Source organism: Nomascus leucogenys, chromosome 9 (genome assembly GCF_006542625.1).
Source record: "Nomascus leucogenys isolate Asia chromosome 9, Asia_NLE_v1, whole genome shotgun sequence".
Taxonomy (NCBI): Eukaryota; Metazoa; Chordata; class Mammalia; order Primates; family Hylobatidae; genus Nomascus; species Nomascus leucogenys.
In genome coordinates this window covers 1334962-1357916 of record NC_044389.1, presented here as the reverse complement: position 1 = coordinate 1357916, position 22955 = coordinate 1334962, and the positions used below count along the sequence as shown (strand labels likewise).

The 22955-nt window shown below is 37.2% G+C and overlaps 1 long non-coding RNA gene across 1 annotated transcript in view; it reads right to left on the bottom strand.

The window, feature by feature from the left end:
- The window catches only part of LOC115836622, a 66205-nt gene that overhangs the window by 21613 nt on the left and 21637 nt on the right, over window positions 1–22955 (bottom strand). The window contains exon 3 of the long non-coding RNA XR_004031624.1: window positions 10688–10810. This is a non-coding gene — a long non-coding RNA (uncharacterized LOC115836622). The remainder of the gene's footprint in view (window positions 1–10687; window positions 10811–22955) is intronic.

Genomic DNA, 22955 nt, shown 5'->3' with positions numbered 1-22955 from the left:
TCTATAATGACTTTATTCTACATTTTAAAATAACTTTAAGAGTATAATTGGATTATTTGTAACTGAAAGAATAAATGCTTAAGGGAATGGATACATCCCCCCAAAAAGGAACAGAAACATCTCAAACTGAATGAAAGTCAATAGATATCAACACTGAGATGACAGAAATATAAAAATTTTACAGCAGTGATTATATAAATGCTTCAATTAGCAATTATAAACACACTTGCAACAAAGATACTCAGCAAAGAAATGAAAACACTAAAGAAAAAAATGAAAGTTATAAAGGAGGGCCAAATGAATAATTAGATCTGAAAAATATAATCTTGAAATAAAAACTCAGTAGATGAACCAAAAAGCAGAATGGAGGCTACACACAAAAAAAAGAATCAGTGACCTAGATGATTAAACAATAAAAATTACATAGTCTGGATATCACAACAAAAACAGACTAAAATTTAAAAATTAACAGAGCCTCAGTAATCTGTGGGACTATAATAAAAGACATAACACTCATGTCATTTGAGTCACAGATGGAGACAAAACGGAAGATGGGGCTGAAAAAGTACTTTAAAAAATGAAGAGAAATTTTTCAAATTGTTAAGATAAATAAATTTATAATTTCAAGAAACTGAACAAACTCCCAATAGGATAAACCTCCCAAATTCATCTAAGACACATAATAATTAAACTTCTGAAAATAAAACCAACAAAAATACTTGAAAGTAGCCAAAAAATGACACATTAGCTATCAGAGAAAAATAAATCAAGTGACAGTGGATCTTGCCTCAAATTGTTGTAGATACAAGAAGTGGAATTGTATTTTCAAGTACTGAAATAAAAGACCTGCCAATTCAAAATCCTATATGCTGTGAATATGTCCTTTTGGAAAAAAAGTAAAGGTATTCTTTTATAAAGGATAGCTAGTAATATTTACCTTAAAAAAGTCTATCCTAAAAGAATAGCTAAATGTCTCTAAATAGAAATAAAACGATAAAATATGAAACCCCAGAAAATCAGGAAGAAAGAAAAAAAGTGGTAAGTAAAAATATGGCAAATACAATAGCTTTTTCTCTCCTCTTGAGTTTTCTCAATTATATTACTCTTGAAGCAAAGATTATAATGTCTTTAAAGGTTCTAAATGTGTGTAAAATAAATATTTAAGATAATTGTATTTTAAATGGGATATAGTAAAGGAAAAAAAGGGAGATAAGTGTTCTATACTTCACTGAAACTGGTAAAATACATACACACATGCACACACATACATAGAGCACAAGCTGTATACAATAATATATATATAATATATATTTAGAGAGAGACCTATATACAAGTTATACAAAGAGATGCATTCAAAAACAGTATCAATAAGTAAAACTGGAGTTAAAAAAAGATGAACAAGTAACCCACAAGGATATGGAAAAAAGAAGACATTGAAAGAAAAACAACTAGAAAAAAAATACTGAAGTGGTAGACTAAAGCTGTAACATATCAGTAATTGCATTTTAAAAAGAATATCACACCTTATATAAAAATTAACACAAAACAGATCACCAACTTACATGTAAAATGTAAAACTGTAAAACTCAGAAAATAGGTACAAGATAATCGTTGGGCTCTAGGGCTAGGCAAATAATTCTTAGCTGTGACACTGAAAGCATAATCCATGTTTTTTTTAACAGACTCAATTCAAATTCAAAACCTTTGCTCTGTGAAAGAGTCTGCTAAAGGGATGAAGATAGGAGGTATATGGAGTACAAAATATTTGTAAACCATATATCCAACAAAAGATTAGTATCTAGAATATATTTTTAAAATCTTACAACTTGAATAGTCCAATAAGAAAATGAGCAAGAAACAATCAGGAGACAATTCACCAAAAAAATGCACATTGCAAATAAGTACATGAAAAGATATTTGAGATAGCTAATGTTATTAGCCACTAGGGAAATGTGAATCAAAATCACAATGAAATATTACTATGCTCCAGTCAAAATGTGTAATAAAAATAATGACAACACAAAATTTTGGTTAGAATGCAGAGAAATTAGATCATTCATGCTCTCTAATGAGAATTACAAAATACTGCTCAAGAGAACCAGAGATGACACAAACAAATGGAAAAACATTCCATTGTCACGGATAGGAAGAATCGGGAGGCTGAGGTGGGCGGATCACGAGGTCAGGAGATCGAGACCATCCTGCCTAACACAGTGAAACCCTGTCTCTACTAAAAATACAAAAAAATTAGCCGGGTGTGGTGGCGGGCACCTGTAGTCCCAGCTACTCAGGAGGCTGAGGCAGGAGAATGACATGAACCTGGGAGGTGGAGCTTGCAGTGAGCTGAGATAGCACCACTGCACTCCAGCCTGGGGGACAGAGTGAGACTCCCTCTCAAAAAAAAAAAAAAAAAAAGACATACTGCCCAAAGAAATGTACAGATGCAATGCTATTCACTAATAAACTACCGAAGACATTCTTCACAGAACTAGAAAATTCTATGAAACCAAAATTCACATGGAACCAAAAAAAAAAAGCCTGTATTGGTCAGTTTTCATGTTGCTGATAAAGACATACCTGAGACTGGGCAATTTACAAAAGAAAGAGGTTTAATGGACTTCAAAGTTCCACGTGGCTGGGGAGGCCTCACAATCACAGCAGAAGGTAGAAGACATGTCTCACATGGCGCGGGACCAGAGGAGAGAGTTTGTGCAGGGAACTCCCCCTTATAAAACCATCCAATCTCGTGAGACTTATTCACTATCACGAGTACAGAATGTAAAAGATCTACCCCCATGATTCAATTACCTCCCACAACATGTGAGAATTCAAGATGAGATTTGGGTGAGGACACAGCCAAACCATATCAGAGCCCAAAGGACCAAGACAATCCTAAGCAAAAAGAACAAAGCTGGAGGCTTCACATTACCTGACTTCAAACTGATGGTGGCAGCGGCCCATCTGGAGGGGCCACTGTGAAGACATCAGCTGCAGCATAGAAGGCACAGCTGGGGCTGTGTGCTCCACAGAGCCAGTGAAGGCCAGGAACAGATGATCCTAGCAGGATCCCTGTGCCCTTCCAAGTTGGCAGGTGGGAGCCCCATGCTCCTGGGTGCAACTGCAGCTACCCAGCCAAGGCTCCAGACCCAGGCATCCCTGTGCTCTCGTGGGCCCAGAAACCCCCTCCCCCTGACGGCTCAGAAGGGCCTGCTCTTGCTCCCTTGGCCTCTCCCCACTCCCAGAGCCCACTCTGGTGTGGAGGAAAGTTGTGGCCAAGCCTGGGAACGGTCACAACCTGGCTGTGTGTGTGTGCACATGGGGAGGTGCTGATACATTTGACCCCTGCTGCTTCAGCCCCTCTGGAGTTTGGGTGCTAATGAGCATGAGAAGGAGGCCAGGGGGCTGAGGGTGGCTCAATGACGGCCTGCAGGCACCCCTTAATGGCAGACAGCCTGGGTGCCATGGACAGCATGTTGATGGCAGCAGGAGGCTCCTGGGTGTGAAGGGGGTGGGTCCCAGGTGAAACCCCACTTTTAACCCAAGGATGGCCTGAAGCCTGGCGGCCGCCTGCCATTTCTGGGTGGAGTCTGCAACATGGACTGAGAACTTCCTGGATGCCTTTTATCCAATTGGATGGTGCTTTTTCCAGGTCTGCCCATGGCCACCCATGGACCAATCAGCATGCACTTTTTCCATTCTGAGCCCATAAACACCCCAAACTCAGCCAGAGTCCGACACCTGTCAGAACTGCCTGCCTGCAGATGTGAGCTACCCGTTTTGGGTATTCTCTACACTCATCAGAATGACCTGCCTGTGGATAGGAGTTACCCACTTTGGGTCTCCTCTCTGCTGTGAGCTGGTCTGTCACTGAATGAAGCTCCTCTCCACCTTGCTCACCCTCCAGTTGTCTGTGTAACTTCATTCTTCCTGGACGCAGAACAAGAACTCGGGACCCCCTGAACAGCAGGAGCAAAAGGAGATGTAAAATGTTTCTGGCCAGCTCACTGAGGTGCGGGCAGTGACACACTCCTGGACTGTGGGAGTGAAGAGTGGTGACCCTTCTGGGGGCCCAGACCTCAGGATTCCCTGAGCCAGAGCTGCTGTAACAGTATAGCCCTACTGCCTTCTGCTGGCACTTGGTGACTGCCCCATGTGATGGGAAGCAGTGGTGGGGCCAGGCCAACCCAGAAACTGAAGGCTAAAGTAGGGCAGTGGGACTAGAAGAGGTGCAACACAAATGGGCTGAAACACGCTCCCCTGAAACTCGCTCCCTTGCTTGCCACACTGCTGGCAACAAGAAGGAGCAAAGAGCCGCAGCCCTTCTGGGAGCCCAGACCTTGGGGCTCCCTGAGCCAAGACTGGGACATGCTGCAACAACCTCTCTGGGGCTCTGTGGTTCCTGGTGTCTTCAAGCTTCTGGGTGCCACCGCAGTCTTCCTGTGCAGGCACTGGTGCCTGCAGTGGAAGCCACTTGTGTCATGTCTGGTCCAGCCACAGCCTCATACAAAGCCTTGCATGAAGCCACAGCCTCTCACAGTGCCTGTGCCAGCACCTGGAGCTGCCCACCCCACCACAGCAGCCAGCATGCTTTGCTGTGCACAGAGACTGGCCCCCGTACTCACTTGTTCATGCACCCCTTGCCGCTCCATGCCTGTCTTGCCCTTAGCATGTGTGGAATCCAGGCCAGTAGGTAGTGCAGACCAACCACAGCCTGTCAGGCTGAGTGGATGGAATAAGAGGGTGCAAGCAATACTCAAGCAGAGGGGCCAGCAGCCACCAGACACAGAGGTTTCCAGCTAGTGAAGTGACACCTGAAGAATCCTGTGACAAAACTATATTATAAGGCTACATTAACCAAAACAGCATGGTACTGATACAAAAGCAGACACATAGACCAGTGGAACAGAGTAGAGAGCCCAGAAATAAGTTTTTTTTTGTTTTTCTCAAAAGCATTCTATAGTCTGGTAAAGAATTAAAAAACTGAAAAAGGGGGAATAGAGAATATAGAGGTGACCTAAAGATGTCAACCATGTTCTATGGTGGAAAAATGTCAGGAAAAAAATTATTAATTCTAGCAGAGTAGAATAGCAATTATTCATGGGGGAGGCATTCAAACTGAATCCATTTAAAGCATATTAAATGCAGAAGAAATTTTGCAGAGACAGAGTGGGAAACATAATTATTTTCCAGAGTAAATTTGGCTAATATTAATTTTGTCATACATTTTTGTCAGTTTTGACATTTTAACTATAAAATTAGTGTGTGGATAAGATAAATTAGGTAGAAATAATGACAATTACAAAAATATTACTTTGATGAGTTGCTGGGTTTGAGAAGAAGACATTTTAAAATCTTCACCGAAAAATAACTATTTTATTATATACATATATTTTTTTCTTCAATCTTACTTTCTAAAATGTTTACCTTGGATAACAAAATTATAATTCATAGATATTTTTATGTGTTCAGGAAATTTATAAAATATACATTGTTGAGAACACTCAAAAAAGAAATTGTGGAAAAAAGGACCTAACAAATGCAACCCTTCTAAAAGAGTGGAGGCCTCCTGGCAATGTTCTCTGTAACCTATGATGTAGGTTAAGAGGAGTGGACCAATGTTCTGTTTCTGACTGATTATGAGGCAACATATGTACCAGTAAAATTTCTAACTTACATTGGGTCTTCATCTTCTATCTGTCAAGGCATAAGCTTATCAATGTATAAGGCTGGCTGCAAAATTTTTCACAAAGTATATTCCATGAGTCCACACAACAGACCCCCTTTTTACTTCTATTGTTCAAAGAGGCATAAGCAAAGAAAAAAATTAGAAGATAAGAGTCTCATGATAGTAGAAAAGTCTTGATCCATGATCTTAAGATAAAGCCGTCCACATCAAGGACGCCATCTTTTTCTGGGGAGAAACTTCTCTGCCTAGTTTTATTTTAAGGGTTTGAAAGGGTGTACTGTTCCAAGAGTATAGAGGGACCCTTCTGAGTTGTGAGATTAGGAACATAACTTCAAGGTCCCGAAGCTATGCTACAATGTGGATGGCAAGGGCAGTTTTTCACTGATGCTCTCGGAAGATCCAATCTTTGGGTTCTAGATTGTGAAGGGGTTGATTGTCCCCAGTCAGTGAACCATGAAGAGCTTTCTTCACCTTGTGAAAATACTGTGGCATAATGAGCTACTGTTATAACATCAGCCTTCTTACATGAGAAACTTTTATACAACTAGAAAACATGCATTGAGATGACAAGTGATTCAATCCTTCTATAAATGTTTAAATGGCCCATCAGGTAGCGAAATGTACCTGAAGTTTTGAATGTCTTCCCAGGAATGTGAGTTTGACAAACCAAACATTTTGGTCATAAACATATATATATATATATATATATGTATATATATGGACTTCTAAATACATATATATATATGTCCATACATATATATAGTGTATATACATATGTATATATATATACACACACACATATATACACACACACACACACAGACACACACACACATATACATTTATCGGGATCATTTTATCTTTTCCATGATGAATCATGGAATGTAGACCATTTAATAACAAAAGCTTTAAGGACTCAAGAAGGACAAGCCTGCTGCCCTAGTTCTCCAGGAGTTCATGCTTATTCGAATTATGTCCTCTTGAATACCAGTTGTTTCTCGAATTTAAGTGCACAGCACTGATAAATGATGGATTATCATGGGTAATTTTACCTAGACAATGAAGTTTATTCAAATTGTATATCTAAGCAACTTCAGTACTGGCTGATTTAGATAAACCAGTCAGTCTTTTTGTTAAAGTTTCAGAGATTTCTTACCCAGTCCAAATGATATAATTTGAAAGTTATTCAGAAACCTCTATTCAAGAGTGCTTCTCAGGTTTCTTTTCGTCCTGTCATGAACCTCCTGAAAGACAATATATTCTAGGATTTTACATACTTGTGAAGTTTTCAGAAACTGCATCAGAATTAAGCAATTAACTGTGAAAATGGCTTTGAATAGTCATAGTTAATGATACAATTGACTAGGAAATTTGGTTATTTCTGTGGTCTACAATAACAAAATATTATACACATTGGAATTTTAGAAATCTCATGCAATTTTGGAACATATATGAATAATATTCATTAAAATATAACCTGAAGAAGGTTAAATATTATTTCTTATTTGACAATCCTTCCCTTGTAACATCACATGTAAAATAATCCCATTTACTTCTCCTTTGGATGCTTCAGGTGGCCTCTGGAGCACCCCAAAGTGAGAGGTAAAAAAAAAGACATAATTTTGGAGTTGAAATTTGATTTTGGGAAGCCTGTAAAATATGTCAAAGGTTTAAAACACTTGGCCAAAATAGGATCAGAGGTCACCATAAGACCACAGTGATTCATTTACCAAAGTAATAATTAAAAGACTTTTAAAAACAAAATCTGTTTGTCTTTGATCAAGGGGACTCAGTTTTCTAAAAAATCAGAAGACATAAGACAGCATGAGACAGAATCTCTCTGTTCTTATTTACTCTTTTTTTCCCTCAGTTTACTCAAAAGGTGAATGAAATTATTATACTGGCATGTTAATACTACACAAAATTCTTATTAAAAAGGGAAAACTTATTAGTGTATTATCAATATGAAAACTGATTTTAACAAAACCTCATAAATACATTTATCAAATCTATCATTTTTTAACTACACATTTCTGTAAATCTTTTATTTTACATTTTTCCCCAACTTTCTACATTCATCTTGTTTTATGTTTTTATTCCTTCAATTTGAAATCTTTAAGTAACTTCAAACCAAACAAAATTTTTAACACACATTTTTATGCCTTTATAACTTTCCTCATCAAACACATATTTTGCTTTGCTTATACACTCTGAGGAAAGAACTGTTTAGCTCATATTTAGTAGTTTTTAACTCTTAGTAACCCTAATTTCCAGTGATAACCCTGGAAAGTAATTTTGAACTGTTTTATATCAGTATTTGTAGATAAAAAATATTTTATAAGTTTTTAGAAAGATGGTTATCCAAATTATTGTTTATTAACAGTCTAAACATACTTAGCTTTCCTATACTGAAGCAGCTATGGTTGTCTGGGGTATATATCCTGAGGTTCATTGCCATGTGCTGAGAAAGAGTTCAGGACATGGACACATGTGGGTGGGTTAAGGAGTACAAAGTTCAATAGACAGCAGAAAGGAGAGAGGAGAGCAGCTCCTAGTGAGAGAGAGAAAAAGAGAGAGAGAGAGAGAGAGAGAGAGAGAGAGAGACATCTGAAAAGAGGAGGGGCAGCAGACCACAGCAGACATTATAGGCAGGCTGGAGAATTCAGTGTCTGATTTACATGGGGCTCACAGATTGGTTCAGTCAGGTATGACATCTACATAGTGTGTGGAGGAGAGGGTGGAGGAGGGGAAACTGGAGGCCCAACTGTAATCTAATTATGCAAATGGTGCAAATGGGCTTTCCAGTTGATCAGAGCCATCTTCTCTGCTTCTCACTGTACACATGGCTGACAGAGAAGGGAAGATGGAACCACCATCTTTAACATGATTGGCACAACTGCTGGCATCTACGTCTGCAGCCCGATTTTACAGGGTGCTCTTCATTAGAAAGGAAAATAATTTGAAGCTGTTTTTCATTAAAAAGAAAAGCCCTACTGAGAACTCCCATGGCCTTGCTATCTGCCTAAGTAATTCCTTCTTAACTCCTATATCAATACCATATAAAAATAACATGTCAAGGTATAGAGACTTAAATGTATATTTTTAATTAATATTTCAGTATATTAGCTTATAGATGACTCAGACATTTTATGATTATCTGTTACTGAATTTAACAAAATATGATTCTAAGATTTTAAATTACTGAAAAGAACTTTGATACTATGACACAGGTAGCCTCCCCAATGATTTCCTCAGTCATTCTAGGTCCCAAGTAGCCATGTGACATCCATGAGGACTAGGAAGGTCAAGGCTTGTTTGAGTCCATCAGGAGAGGAAACAGTTGTTAAGACCATATCTGGAGAAACCAACCCGTCCCAAAATATACAGGAGGCAAAACAGGGAAAACAGAGGAAGAAGGGACCACATTGAGCTTGATTCTGGCTTGCAGCCCCTGATATAGGCACTAAAAATATGTCTCCAGACTTTATCATTGCCACCTATCCAGACCCATGGATCCAGAGACTGTAAATCAAAGACATAAGCTCACAGTTAAATCAAGCATGTATCTAATTATATTCAACTGATAATTTTGAAACCACTTATATTTTACCAACAGTTTCAAAGCTGGCTTTATTTACCAAATATCACATACACATATACAGATACGAACACACAGAAACAGATCATATAGCTTTCATAAAGGATTTTCATTTGCTGTCTTTTAAATAGCTTTTCTTTTCCCCATTGAGCCTCCCAATCATCCAATTGCCTGTTTCATTACCCTGAACAATTGGGTATTAGGCAAGAAATTTGCATTTCTAAAGGAACAACTCTTAGGTGGAAAAGAAAAATTTTAATTTCATAAGCACAGAGCTAAGACTTTAGGCCTAAATATTGTATCATCATTTTCTCAAACTAAGGAAAAAAAACTGCTCAAATAAAAGTTCACTTAAGACAGGATGGCCAGAAAAGCACCTTAAACAAAGGTATCACTTATTATGTAAATTTTAAAGATGGTAAAAGTTTCTAACATACATAGGCAGACATCCTTAAAATTGGAGATTTCCTTCGTAGATGTACATTTTATTTATAAAAGAGTTTCAAGATGGCCAATTAAATTTCAGAAAGGTATATTTTAGTTTAATTGGGTGTTCTTTTTAAGGTAGCTACTGTTTTTTAACTAAAATTACTTGAGTTAAAGGTGGAGTCTATTAAGAATAAGGCCAGAAAGCATTCTGTATGCCTGGATTCAGCATGGGTAGATCTGAAAAACAAAGCAAGCCTATTTTACCTTAGGGTCTACCTTTTATAAACACCTTATCTAGGATAGCTTTTTTTCCACCCTTGAGATGGTTTAGTAACTAAGACGGAAGGTTAGCAGATTTAATTTTTCTTATCTATTAGTCACTTAAGCTTTTTATTTGCCTTTTACAAATTCTTTAAATAAAAACATTGAAATCTTTTTAGAAGTTTCTGCTGCAGTGTTGTTTATTTGGAAGATTCCACTGTAACTTATCTTTAGTAAGATTCTGCCATGTCTGTAAGACATTGCTGCTTTCAGGATCTAATATTTATGCATGTGTAAGCCAGAAGGAACTCAGTTCTTAAGTAATTAAGGATCCTATTTCTACCTCAAATATTGGCTTTGGCTCTCAGTTTCTTTTGATCAACTTAGCTAATTATTTTTTTTTCTCCAACTAAGCATGCCAGAAAAATGAAACAAAGGCATAGAACACAAAAATCCATGTGAGTTTACAAAAGCCAAATTTTACACCTCCTGCAATATTGGCATTTACTACCTGTTTCTTTCTGACCCAATCAGATGTAAGAGATCTCTAACTGGATTCAAGTCGGTTAATTATCAGATCTAATTCAATCCTGGACCCAGTCCAATTTCTGTTATGACTTCCAAACCCAGTTTAGATCATACATTTGCTCAAGGAAACTCAGAGAGCTCAAAACACAAATCTGTGGACCTTCAGAATCCAAAAGAAAACTTACCACGATCCCCAGCTGCTCTGCGAGAGCAACAGACAGAACAGGCCTGGCGGGTACCTTGCTTGGTCACTCAGTGCTCATGGGGATTGTTAGAAGCTTTACTTTAGATCCCACTTCTGATGCCATCTGTTAAAATAAAAACATTAGCTGAATTAATAACAGAGTTTAGTTGAGCAAAGAACAATTCATGAACTGGGCAGCCTCCTGAGCCAAAGTAGGTTCAGAGACTCCAGCATGGCCATGTGGTAGAAGATTTACGGGCAGAAAAAGGATAGGGACATGCAGACAATGGTAGTGAGGTAAGGAAACAGCCCAGTTGGTTACAGCCTGGCATTTTCCTTATTTGAACATGGTTTGAACAGCTGACCACCTTTGGCCAAAACTTGGTAATTGGCACAAGAGTAGACCACAGTTTGTGTACGACTCCATTTAGGTTATAGTTGATGATATACAGAGAAACCTTTAGGCTGAACCTAAAATATGTAAGAAGATAGCTTTAGGCTAAACTTGATTTAATAATATTTACCAAGGAAAATCTACAGTAGATCAAAATTAATATATTTAATATATATGTCTTCTTTTATTATTTCATTGGCATATGTATGAATTTTCAGGATATTTTTTGTGTTCAGGCACTAATTATATAGAGAGTGCAGCAGCAGAAGATAACAAAACTTTCTGAGGGAAAGATCGTTTTTTTAATTATAAACAGGGCCAATAGTATTTAGTGGTAATAATGTAGTTTTTCCAAATGATATATTACGTATTTGTCAAAAAATGGATTTGGATCATATATTTTATATCTTTTTCTGCTCTAAAAGGCTGTAATATTTTTTCAATTATTATTAAAATTCATTTGAATGTGTGCAATCAACTACTGCTACAGATTGATACTGTCAGAGTTTGGTAAACATATATAAACTTATTTATTCTGACCTCTGTATAAGCATGTAATTATCTAATTAGAAAGTGCTATAGTTCATTAGGCAATGCAAAACCCCATGGCTTTATGCTTTATTAAAAACCTGCTTTGTTTTTTAAAAGGTTGATTCAAATGCCATCAGAACCTGTTTTAAAATGATTAGAAATGCTAGTGTCATTTTAAATTTAAATCCGAAAGAAAATTGATTCAGCATTGATAATTTAACATGTTCAAATCATGAGATGTTCGTCAAAAATATGTTTACTACACAGTTTGTTATCTTGCAAGAGATATCCGATCATAAAAAAAGATGTTCACGATTGCGGTGACAAATGTTTTGGCACAATTGGGGATTTAGGGGCGGGGAGAAGAAAATATCCAAGTATTAAGTCTTAAGGGGAGAGAAACAAAATTATATTTTATATATTAAGAGTAATTCAAACCACAGAGAACTTGTAATAGTTGCTCTGAAGAAATAATTATTTCCTTATGCCGTTTGCTAAGAAATAGAGGATATGAAAAATTATATTTAACTGATGATGTAAACAGAGAAATAATGAGTGAGTATTGAATGGCTAGGGCCAAGATAAAGCAGACTGTATCAATTTGGGTTTGGTCAGGAGAAGGAACTACCTTAGATAATAGAAGCAGGAAAATAGAGGCTTACATTACCACTGAAAGGAATGACACAAAATTCAGGAGAGAAGAAAATGGTAGGAGACAAATGCAGATCATCTCAACGGCAGGCCATTCAGAGAATAATGCCTAGAAGCTATTGGCAAATCCTTTCATTGCCAAAGCCCATGTACATGCCTATAGCCTATAACAGGTTCTCTTTGTCTGCCTTTCAAAATTTTCATCACTCGCACTGATGGAATTTAAATGCGACCCTGCTGGCAAAGGACAGATAGTAAATATTTAAGATAAAAATATACAACAATAAGTTATGATCTGACACAAAGATAAATGATGTCTAGATAAAGATTATTAATCCATTTGTTATCAAATGCTTACAGCAGGAATTGGACGGCATGCATAATAAACTATCATAATTTCTAAATTCAAGACTTTACTCATATGAAAACTGGAGTGACGTTTTATGCTAGATCATAAAAATTATACTGGGAAATATAAAATATGATTAATTAGAATATATATCCAGAAACCCAGAAATAAGAGTACTTTTTTTTACTCAACTATAGCTACGAATAATTTTAACCAAGACAAAGTTTTATACACAATATACATAATTTTTCTCTAGAACAAACATGGCAACAGGATTCTAGTTGATAAATTTACTGATTGTTACATATAGTCAATGTTCTCATACATTCCCTGACTTAATAGGTCAGTGAATGACTGAGTGACAGCCATGTAGTGCAATATTTTAAACAGTCTTGTGGAAACTGTGTCATTTTTGTCCTTTAGAAGGTGGATTTTTAGTTCAACTGAATCAGGAACACTATGAACAAAAAACCTAAGAATCTGCTTCACCCCCAAGATAGAGACAGAATGGCACAAACTCCAATTCTATTCCCTGTGGAAGCCCAAAAGCCAGCAAAGGATTCCACGTAATCACATTCTCACAGTCCTTGAGACCCCTGAACTCCAGTTGAGAGTAGTTTCTGTCTGTCCCCAAGCATGCAGATGTGCAACAAAGCTCCTTCAAGGGTAACCACCTGCACACAGAAAGCTCTCATGCAAGACTACTCACTAATACAAAAGCTGGAGTTTCCTGGAGGAAGTCACACAGCACATTGAATGGAAAAGAACCTTCAGTCCAATCTAACCTATTTGCCATTGCTACTCTTCCACCTTAACACCTTAACACTTGGGCTCCCCTTTTTTTTTTTGATGTGGAGTCTCCCTCTGTTACCCAGGCTGAAGTGCAGCGGTGATCAGCTCACTGCAACCTCCGCCTCCTGGGTTCAAGCAATTCTTCTGCCTCAGCCTCCCAAGTAGCTGGGACTACAGGCATGTGCCACCACAGCGGGCTAATTTTTATATTTTAGTAGAGACGGGGTTTCACCATATTGGCCAGGTTGGTCTCGAACTCCTGACCTCAAGTGATTGGCCCGCCAAGGCCTCCCAAAGTGTTGGGTTTACAGGCGTGAGCCACTGCTCCCAGGCTCTTTTGGTCTTTACATCAAACAGAACTAGACTCCAACAAACTTGCTGGCTCATCTCTTCACTCCATCCTTCACTCTTACATATCCCATGAAACTACACATTTTTCTCTCTATTTTGTAAAACAGTATAGCTCTCCTCTACTCTTATTCCCAAACTTGAAGAATGAAACTATCTCATCAAGTTCCTCTAATAGATCAAGAAATTTATTTAGTCTTTTTATAAAAGAATTATCATAATAAATAGTAAAATTCAATTTTCTGCATGATCTACTCTTCTGGCATCCTCATGCAACAATCAAATGCAGTGTTCCTGAACTAATTACATAATCTACAGTTTGTGAAAGAAAATTAAATCTTAAGACCCCAAATTCATTAAGCCAAAGGGAAAAGTCAAGCTGGGAACTGGGTCACACAAACCTAACTCCTCCTTTTTTGTTTCTAAATACGACGGCTACAAGATGAAAAGCTCCATGCCTCCCCCATGTTTTGCCCACAAGCAAATTTTTAGTGAGCTGCAAGATCTTTACTCTAAGGTATTCTGTTAAAATTTCACCATGGCCATGTAAATTTATAGCTTATCTTTACAGGTGCAGTCACCCCTCTGCCCACCTGACACAAATGCATATCTGATTGTTCCCCTGCCCCATTTTGACTTATGTTGTCTTATGTAAAATACACATTCCCCACATTTTTCTACTGCCCCATTTGTCTATGTCATCTGTGATAGTTAATACTGAGTATCAACTTGATTGGATTGAAGGATGCAAAATATTGATTCTAGGTGTGTCTGTGAGGGTGTTGCCAAAGGAGATTAACCTTTCGGTCAGCAGGCTGGGAAAGGCAGACCCATCCTTAATCTGGGTGGGCACAATCTAATCATCTGCCAGGGTGGCCAGAATATAAAACAGGCAGGAAAATGTGAAAAGGCTAGTCTGTCTTAGCCTCCCAGCCTACATTTTTCTCTTGTGCTGGATGCTTCCTGCTTTTGAAGATTGGACTCCAAGGTCTTCAGCTTTGGGACTCAGACTGGCGTCCTTGGTCCTCAGCTTGCAGATGGCCTATTGTGGGACCTTGTGATCGTGTGAGTTAATACTACTTAATAAACTCCCATATATACATAAAACTTAAACTCCATATACATGGGAGTTTATTAAGTAGTATTTTATATATTAGTTCTGTCCCTCTAGAGAACCCTAATACATCATTGTATGTAAAAAAATTCAGATTCACTGAGCCAGACAAAGGCATGAATGACTATTTTTTTCTTCCCCCTCTTATATGAAAATTGTGTACTTCTCAATATCTAGCCCTTTCCCCTTTAAATTTGGAGCCCTCAAAATCATCTTCGGAGAAAGGCATAGACCTGTCTGGAGGGAGTGCACCCTTAACTTTGGCAAATAAACCTCCTAAAATGATTAAGACTTGTCTCATCATTTTTCTCGATTGACAAGTTCCACTTTTAACCCTCAATGGGCCCCTCTTAAAATTATATATATTAATTTTTTTCATAAGTCTTGTGCTTTCTAACCTTTTTCATGAGAAACTAGGAAAGATATATCAGTTAAAAAACAGAAAAGACATATCAGTTGTAGAAGAGTTATAGAATATAGACTAGTTATAGAATAGAAAGATATATCAGTTATAGAATAGGAATGATGTATCAGTTATAGAATAGTTATATCAGTTATAGAATAGGAAACCAATCTGGCTTTGTAAGTTGTGCTTTTGGTGAGTTTTCTATGACCTTAAACCTAGGTTAAAATTTTAATGGTCTCACTCACCAGTTAGATGACCATGAAAAAATTTCTTTATATCTCCGGGATGCTTTTTTTTTTCTCACTTGCAAAATGAGAATAATAGTAGGACCTATTTTATAGTGTTATTACGTAAGTTACAGTTTAAATGTTTATGAAGGGCCTAGAACAATGTCAGACACATAAATGTGTCTATTTTAAAAAATAAATATAATTTTTATAAAATACTATTAAAAATAAAAAGAAAGAATATAAAGATAGGAAAATAAAAAAACAGAATTTTTGAGGAATGAAATTAATGCATTAGTTCTTAGAAAACATGGGTAGAGGCAGCCATGGTCAAAAACATGTTGAAAACACTACCGTGGAAATAAGAACACCTTAGGAAAGCTCCAAGTTCAGAGCCTGATGCTGATCTAATATTACGTGTATTATTACTGCTATACTATTAATTGTAATAGCAGTTGCTGTAGTCTTTATATTTTGGAGGAAGACGGAAACTCCTATCTCAGTCTGCACTAGGCTGATTTTGTGTTGCTATTAACAAAATACTTGAGACTGGGCCGGGCGCGGTGGCTCACGCTTGTAATCCCAGCACTTTGGGAGGCCGAGGCGGGCGGATCACGAGGTCAGGAGATCGAGACCACGGTGAAACCCCGTCTCTACTAAAAGTACAAAAAATTAGCCGGGCGTGGTGGCGGGCGCCTGTAGTCCCAGCTACTCGGGAGGCTGAGGCAGGAGAATGGCAGGAACCCGGGAGGCGGAGCTTGCAGTGAGCCGAGATTGCGCCACTGCACTCCAGCCTGGGCGACAGAGCAAGACTCTGTCTCAAAAAAAAAAAAAAAAAAAAAAAATACTTGAGACTGAATAATTTTAAAAGAAAAGAGGCTTAATTGGTTCTTCAGGCTGTACAGGAAGCATGCTTTTGGTGTCTGCTTCTCCTGAGGCCTTAGGAATCTTACAATCATGGTGGAAGGCAAAGACGGAGCCAGTATAGCATGTGGCGAAAGCTGGAGCAAGAGAGAGAGCCGGGAGATGCCACGCACTTTTAAACAACCAGATCTTGCCTGAACTAACTGAGCAAGAACTCTTATCACCATGGGAATGATGCTAAACCATTCATGAGGGATCCATCCGCATGATCTAATCACATCCCCACTTCCAACATTGGTGATTGCATTCAACATGGGATCATGAGGGGACAAATATTCAAAGCATATCACCGTCTTTCACTCTATTTACCAGTGACAAATATTTAGGTTTGCTCTAAATCTTATTGATTAATAAACTAAGGAGACACATTTGAGGTAAGGCAGATAACTGTGTTAGTTTCCTACCATACCAGCCTTACTACTTGAGCCAAATCTACTCTCTAGTCACATTTATGTCAACTTTCTCCAGTTTGTCCAAACACCAGTGACTTGTCAATGTGGTTTCCTAATTTTGATATTGTCCTCCTTTCCCTTGGTTGAGAAATATGCAAAATAGTCCAGGAAAACTTTGGTTAAATTTGGCCTCATTTATTCCTAATCTATACTCCGGCCCTACAGTAATATCCTCATTGAGGTATGGCTCAGCACCAAAGGTCAGAGTAACTTTTACTTGAATTTTATCCTATTTTTTCCTCATAATTTAAAAACAAAAAAAGATAGAATATATTATAACTAAAAATTATGGAGATACTTCTATTTTCCTTAATATGCATTACATAATGCATATTATATATATTTAATAAAGGAAATATATATAATGAAAAAAAGGTCTCATTTTTATTATAGTACCATCCCTAACAGAAAAATCTTTGTAACTTCAGGCACATAATAAACTTCTCCAGACATTATTTTCCTCATCTGTAAAAACAACAGTCACAAACAAACAAGGATATTAGATTAGATAATCTCCAATTGCTTTTCAGTCATGAAATTTAACAATCTATTAAAAAGTTATCTAAAGTACTGTCTCAAATTGCCCCAGTGTTCTGTTTAATGAAAACATAAATTACATTGTTCTTAATTTACTCCACTTCATTTACTCCTATAACAATGAAGAGTTTAGATGTGATTACATTTTATGATTTGTTACAGTTTTACTTGATAGCTAGATCCTGGGTCAGAGACCTTGATTTAATTTATGCTTGTTAACACTGAAGTTTATTTATGGTACTGAATAAATGACAGTGTAACAATACATTTGAAAATCTCTTCCTAAGAGACAAGAGTTATTGCATTAATTTGCATTTTTTCTTTCTAGAATTTAGATAAATGTAAGTATTTATGGAAATAACAAATGTTGCCTGTTGGCTCTAAGATCTATCTTCTGTATGTAATACTCTGGTGTTAATCTTCATGTTATCTTTTTGCTGAGTTCTCTTCAAAAAGTTGTAGTGTAGTTAATGTGGCAGACATAAAAGCAATGTTCATTCAATTTGATTTTCTGTGTTTTTTTCTGGTGATTTGCAAAAGGAAGAGCAAAGCAAGTGAAAATCAAGCCAGATTCTAAAATTATGACAGACTGTAAAGAAAATTGGTTATTAATTATGATGCAGGTTTACAGCAATATTTGTTTTCAATGAAATATATTTTCATGAAAATGGAAACCAGGAATGACACAAAAATAAAAATCTTACCAATGGAAGAATTGGGTATGTGTTTGATAAAGTAAATATTTTAACAAATCTTTGAGTAGGAAATATATAGTGAAAAAAAAATCTGAAAGTGGTATTTATAACTACAAACAAAACCCCAAAGCTTAATTTTTAATTCTCCCTCTTCCAAAAGTCTCAATTATATTCACTCAGTTACAATACAAATTAAAAATTTCTCTTTGTGAGACACAGTGTTTTGAAAGGAAATGAGCATTTTTAGTCTAACTACACGATAGTGGGTGCAATTCCTGGCTCTGCCAGCTACAAGCAGCCTGACTCTGTCCAAAACACTTGGCCACTTGTACTCACAGCTTCATGTACAAAATGTGAGCAACAATGCTCACTGAGTGGGATTGTTGCAATGATGTAACTGGTATCCTATCTGTAAAACACCTATAATAGAAACTGGCATATCAAATGTATATTCAGTGCCTATTCCTTACACCCTTTGCTTCTTTTTACCATCAATTCTCCTCTGATTCTAGCTTTTGGGATATTGACTTGAAGATTCTAGAAACTTGTTATTTCCATTGTTTGTTTCCATTGTTTCAATTTTGTGTTGCTATAAAAGAATACCTGAGGCTGGGTAATTTATAAAGAAAAGAGGTTTATTTGGCTCACAGTTCTGTGGGCTGTACAAGAAACGTGGTGCCAGCTCTGCTTCTAGTGAGGCCTCAGGAAACTTTTACCCATGGTGGAAGGTGAAGAGGAGCCATTGTATTATATGGTGAGAGAGGGGGCAAGAGAGAGTGAGAGAGGTCCCAGACTCTTTTTAACAAACAGATCTTGGGTGTACTCATTACTATGAACTTATTACCACTGAGAGAATACTAAGCCATTCATGAGGAATTTCCCCCATGATCCAATCACCTCCCACTAGGCTGCACTTTCAACATTGGGGATTACATTTCAATATGAGATTTGGAGGGTACAAACATCCAAAATATACTGATGCATCTGTTAAATATCATTTTACAAATTCAGACTATTTAACAGCAGAACAAAGTGCTTAAGTGAGAAGAAGATAGTGGGTAGCTGTATCTCTGATGTTCATATAGATGAGACACAGAATAAGAGAAATGGTAAGAGTAGTTGTTTAGGCTGTTAGGGTATTGTTAGTTACTGTTCTTTTCTAATTTAGTATCTCATTATTAAAGGAAACACAAGTTTGAATCCCTATCATACAGTGGGGAAGCCAGAAAAAGAAACCTATATGTAAGTACAAAGTGACTGAGATATATAAAAGTAGATAATTTAGTGCTAAAGTGATAGAAGTTTTGTCATAAAGATGAAAAATCTGGGAGATTATGGAATCAATTATAGACACCTTCGTAAAATAAAGAGGTTTGAGACAAATTTTAAAAGAAGGGAAGGATATTATTGTGTGGTAAAGGGTAGTGACAAAGTCATTCATAAGCCTTCATTGTTCTTAGGCTTCGAACTTTGCATGAAATTTTATTTATAATGATAAAGCTTCAAAGTAATTATTTTAAATGAAAATAATTAAAAGTTATGAAAAATTAAAAGAATAGAACACTTTTTAACTTCATGTTTCAACACTAAGCACTATCTCTATATTCCCTACTGTGAAAGACAAGCGATACAGTTTTTTCTCCTCCCCAAATTTGTCAAATAAATATATATATTTAACATTTTAATATTTATAATAGTTGCATTCTGTTTTATATCTGTAATGCTCAGAATTGAAGACTTTCGAAAAGTCCGGTGTTGTGGCAAGAAAATCCTTAGTGTGTCAGAGAACATTTGGTGCTGGGCTGGTGTCACATAAGCTAAACCTCACTGTAAAATGGGAAAATAGGAAAAATTCACAGTATAATCATTTTATCAGATTTATTCTGGAAAAAAAACTCTCTACTTTCTCTTCATTGGTTTTAGTTCACTACTGGGTCATAGTCTTGTTCAAAAATTGCTTCATTTCCTTTTGATTTCACTTATGTCACTTCTCATATTTAATGTTACCTTATATAAATGGCAATTGCTGGCTATCAAATTAATGTGACAGTGTCCTTAGACATAACTGATTTTTCTGTGGCTATGATTAATACTGAATGATTCACTGATATTAAAAGTGGTAACCATTTATTAGCATTTTTCCTTTGAGATCAACTCCAAGGAGGCAAAAGCAAAGTAACAGTTATCCTTCAATAGCTTTGTCCCAGAACCAACAGGCTAAATTGTAGTTTCAATTGTGATACAAATGGTATTTTTCTTGGCTACTGTCTATTCCATTTCTGCATTCTTTTAGTGGAGAGTTCCCTGTTCTAGCAGCCAGTAGAATCAACACCATCGTTTCACCCTCTCTTCTTCTCCATCAAAATCTATTACTCTATGTCTGCTTCCTCCGTGGGTCCACTACATAAACAGTCAAGATTCAAGCTAAGTGTCAAATCTAGGACTAAAATTTTATTTATTTTATTGAAGGACATTTCATTTACTCTAGAACTACTGTATGTTTCCTGTTTCCATTTAGGAAACATTGATTGAACATTTAGAATGCATTGGAAACCAAACTGACTCAGGAGACATAATGATAAATTTTACATTTTCCCTGGTTTCAATTAGCATATAATGCTGTAGGAAGAAATATTTGTAAATTGATAAATTATATTATAATAAGAAGAGCGATAATAGTTATAAACAAAATACCATGGGGAAAGGGCTTTAAAAATGAATACAATATTTAAATATTTGCAACATATATTTTCACAATCTGTAATATGTATTTGTAATTTAAAAATATAAAACTAGTATTTATAATAGTAATGATTTCTAATAATAAATTGCATTGCTAGATTCTATTATTAATTCTGATAGATTAAAAATCTCATTATATTTTTGAGACAATTCTCTAAAGGATGAATTACTCTATTTTGTTTCATCATTATAGTAAATTATGTCAAAACATTTTAAAAAGTCAAGTCATCTTTACATTTTTGTATTTTGGGGGATAATCGTATGTGGTCGGAATGTATCACATATAAACACACACATTTTTACTGAAGTCAACTTACTAGTATTTTATGTAAGAAGTTCAAAGTTGTGTTAATTAAATCTTAGATATGTCTATTTTAGAAGTTCTTAAGGAACTGATTCTGGATTTTCTTAATCTTTATTGTACCTATGTCACCTGTTTACATTTGTGTATTATTACCATTCTTATGCTTCAGGCTTAATCTGCTAGGCTTTTTCTAATTTTTTGAATTGGACATTTTTATAATTTTGCTAGTGCATACATAAGGTCGTAGCAGTTGTCAAAATATACATTTATATTAACATACATCAAAGGCCACTATCCTAAGCTGCTACCCTTCAGTGATCCTGCAAGTCACCAGCCATCCAGATCTCTTTCCTGGAACTTCTACCTGTCTAGACTTCCGGACATAGCCAGGATTTAGGTGAGACATGTCACATAATCCAGCAAAATCAGTGATAAAGAAAAAAATAACACTTCATGAAATATTTTTTAAATAGAAATTAATACTGGGACAAGAGCCAAGATGGCTGACTACATGCTGCCGAGAATAGCTTCTCCAACCTATTGAGAGACCAGACCATGAAGAAGACTGGCACACTCCAAGCAGCATTGGGAATAAATAGACGAAGGCCACAGATCCTGACCTGAAAGGGGAGGAGGCTGGGAACTCTGCACAAGATTGCTGAGTGCTAGGATGTGCTTCTTGCCCTGGGAAGCTCCTAGGGAAAGCATGAGTCAAATAGGCATGAGTGGCCAAATATCACCACAGACCTCTGGAATCCTGGCTGAAGGGGAACTGATGACCCCTGTGGACATTTGAATTGGCAGAGAGAGCTGCTTAGAGAGTTGGCAGGGACAGGACTCTAAGTGGTGTAGAGCCTACAGGGTTTGGCATGGAAATGGCAGCAGTGGCACATGGCTGGGGACACCCATACCCCAAGGCTCACCATGCTCCTCTAGGTGGCTTGGATCTTTGTTGACTATTAGACATGGGTGGAACAGGACTGTCTGCTCATGGGATGGGGACAGTCTGATCTGAGAGCCCTCTGTCTGCTGGCCTCTCCTAGTAGTGCAGTCTGAGATCTCCAACTGTGGCATTTCCCGGTGGCCACTGCCATATCTTCACTGGCAGATAGCACCAAATCATCAGAGAGCTTCTGCAGGTGGGCCACTCCCAGCATGCACCTGCTGACAGCACCCCACACTGCTTCACTGGCGTGCTTTTGCTCACAGCCTTCTTGTACCACTTTGTTGGTGATTGAAAGCATGAATCTCACTGCCACTTCCCCAGTGAAGTACTTTTGCTGGCACGCCCCCTTAAGGGGGTTGTTACCAGTGGACTGGGAATACCTCAGCCCCTCCAGTGAAACAGGATACTTGAGGAGCCAAAGAACAAAGCTCTGGGCCTGGTCCCAGTCCCCCAGGGTTAGAGCATGCAGCCCAAGAGTGCTGATCTAAGCCTTGGCCCCCTGTGAAATTGTCCAGAAATGAATCCAGTCAACTGAATCCAATTTATACCACATCAAATACACAAGGGCATCACAGAATATAAAACCAGTAAGCCCCATCCAAAGTATAGCAACTTGATAGATTACAGGATCATTAGCCCACACAGATGAGAAAGAACCAGTGCAAGAACTCTGGCAACTTAAAAAACCAGAGTGTCTTCTTACCTCCAAATGATTGCACTACTTCCCCAGAAATAGTTCTCAACCACACTGAAATGACCGACAGAACATTCAGAATCTGGATGGAAATGAAGATCATCAAGATTCAGGAGAAACTTAAAACCCAATCCAGTAAATCTAAGAAAGCCAGGAAAACAAT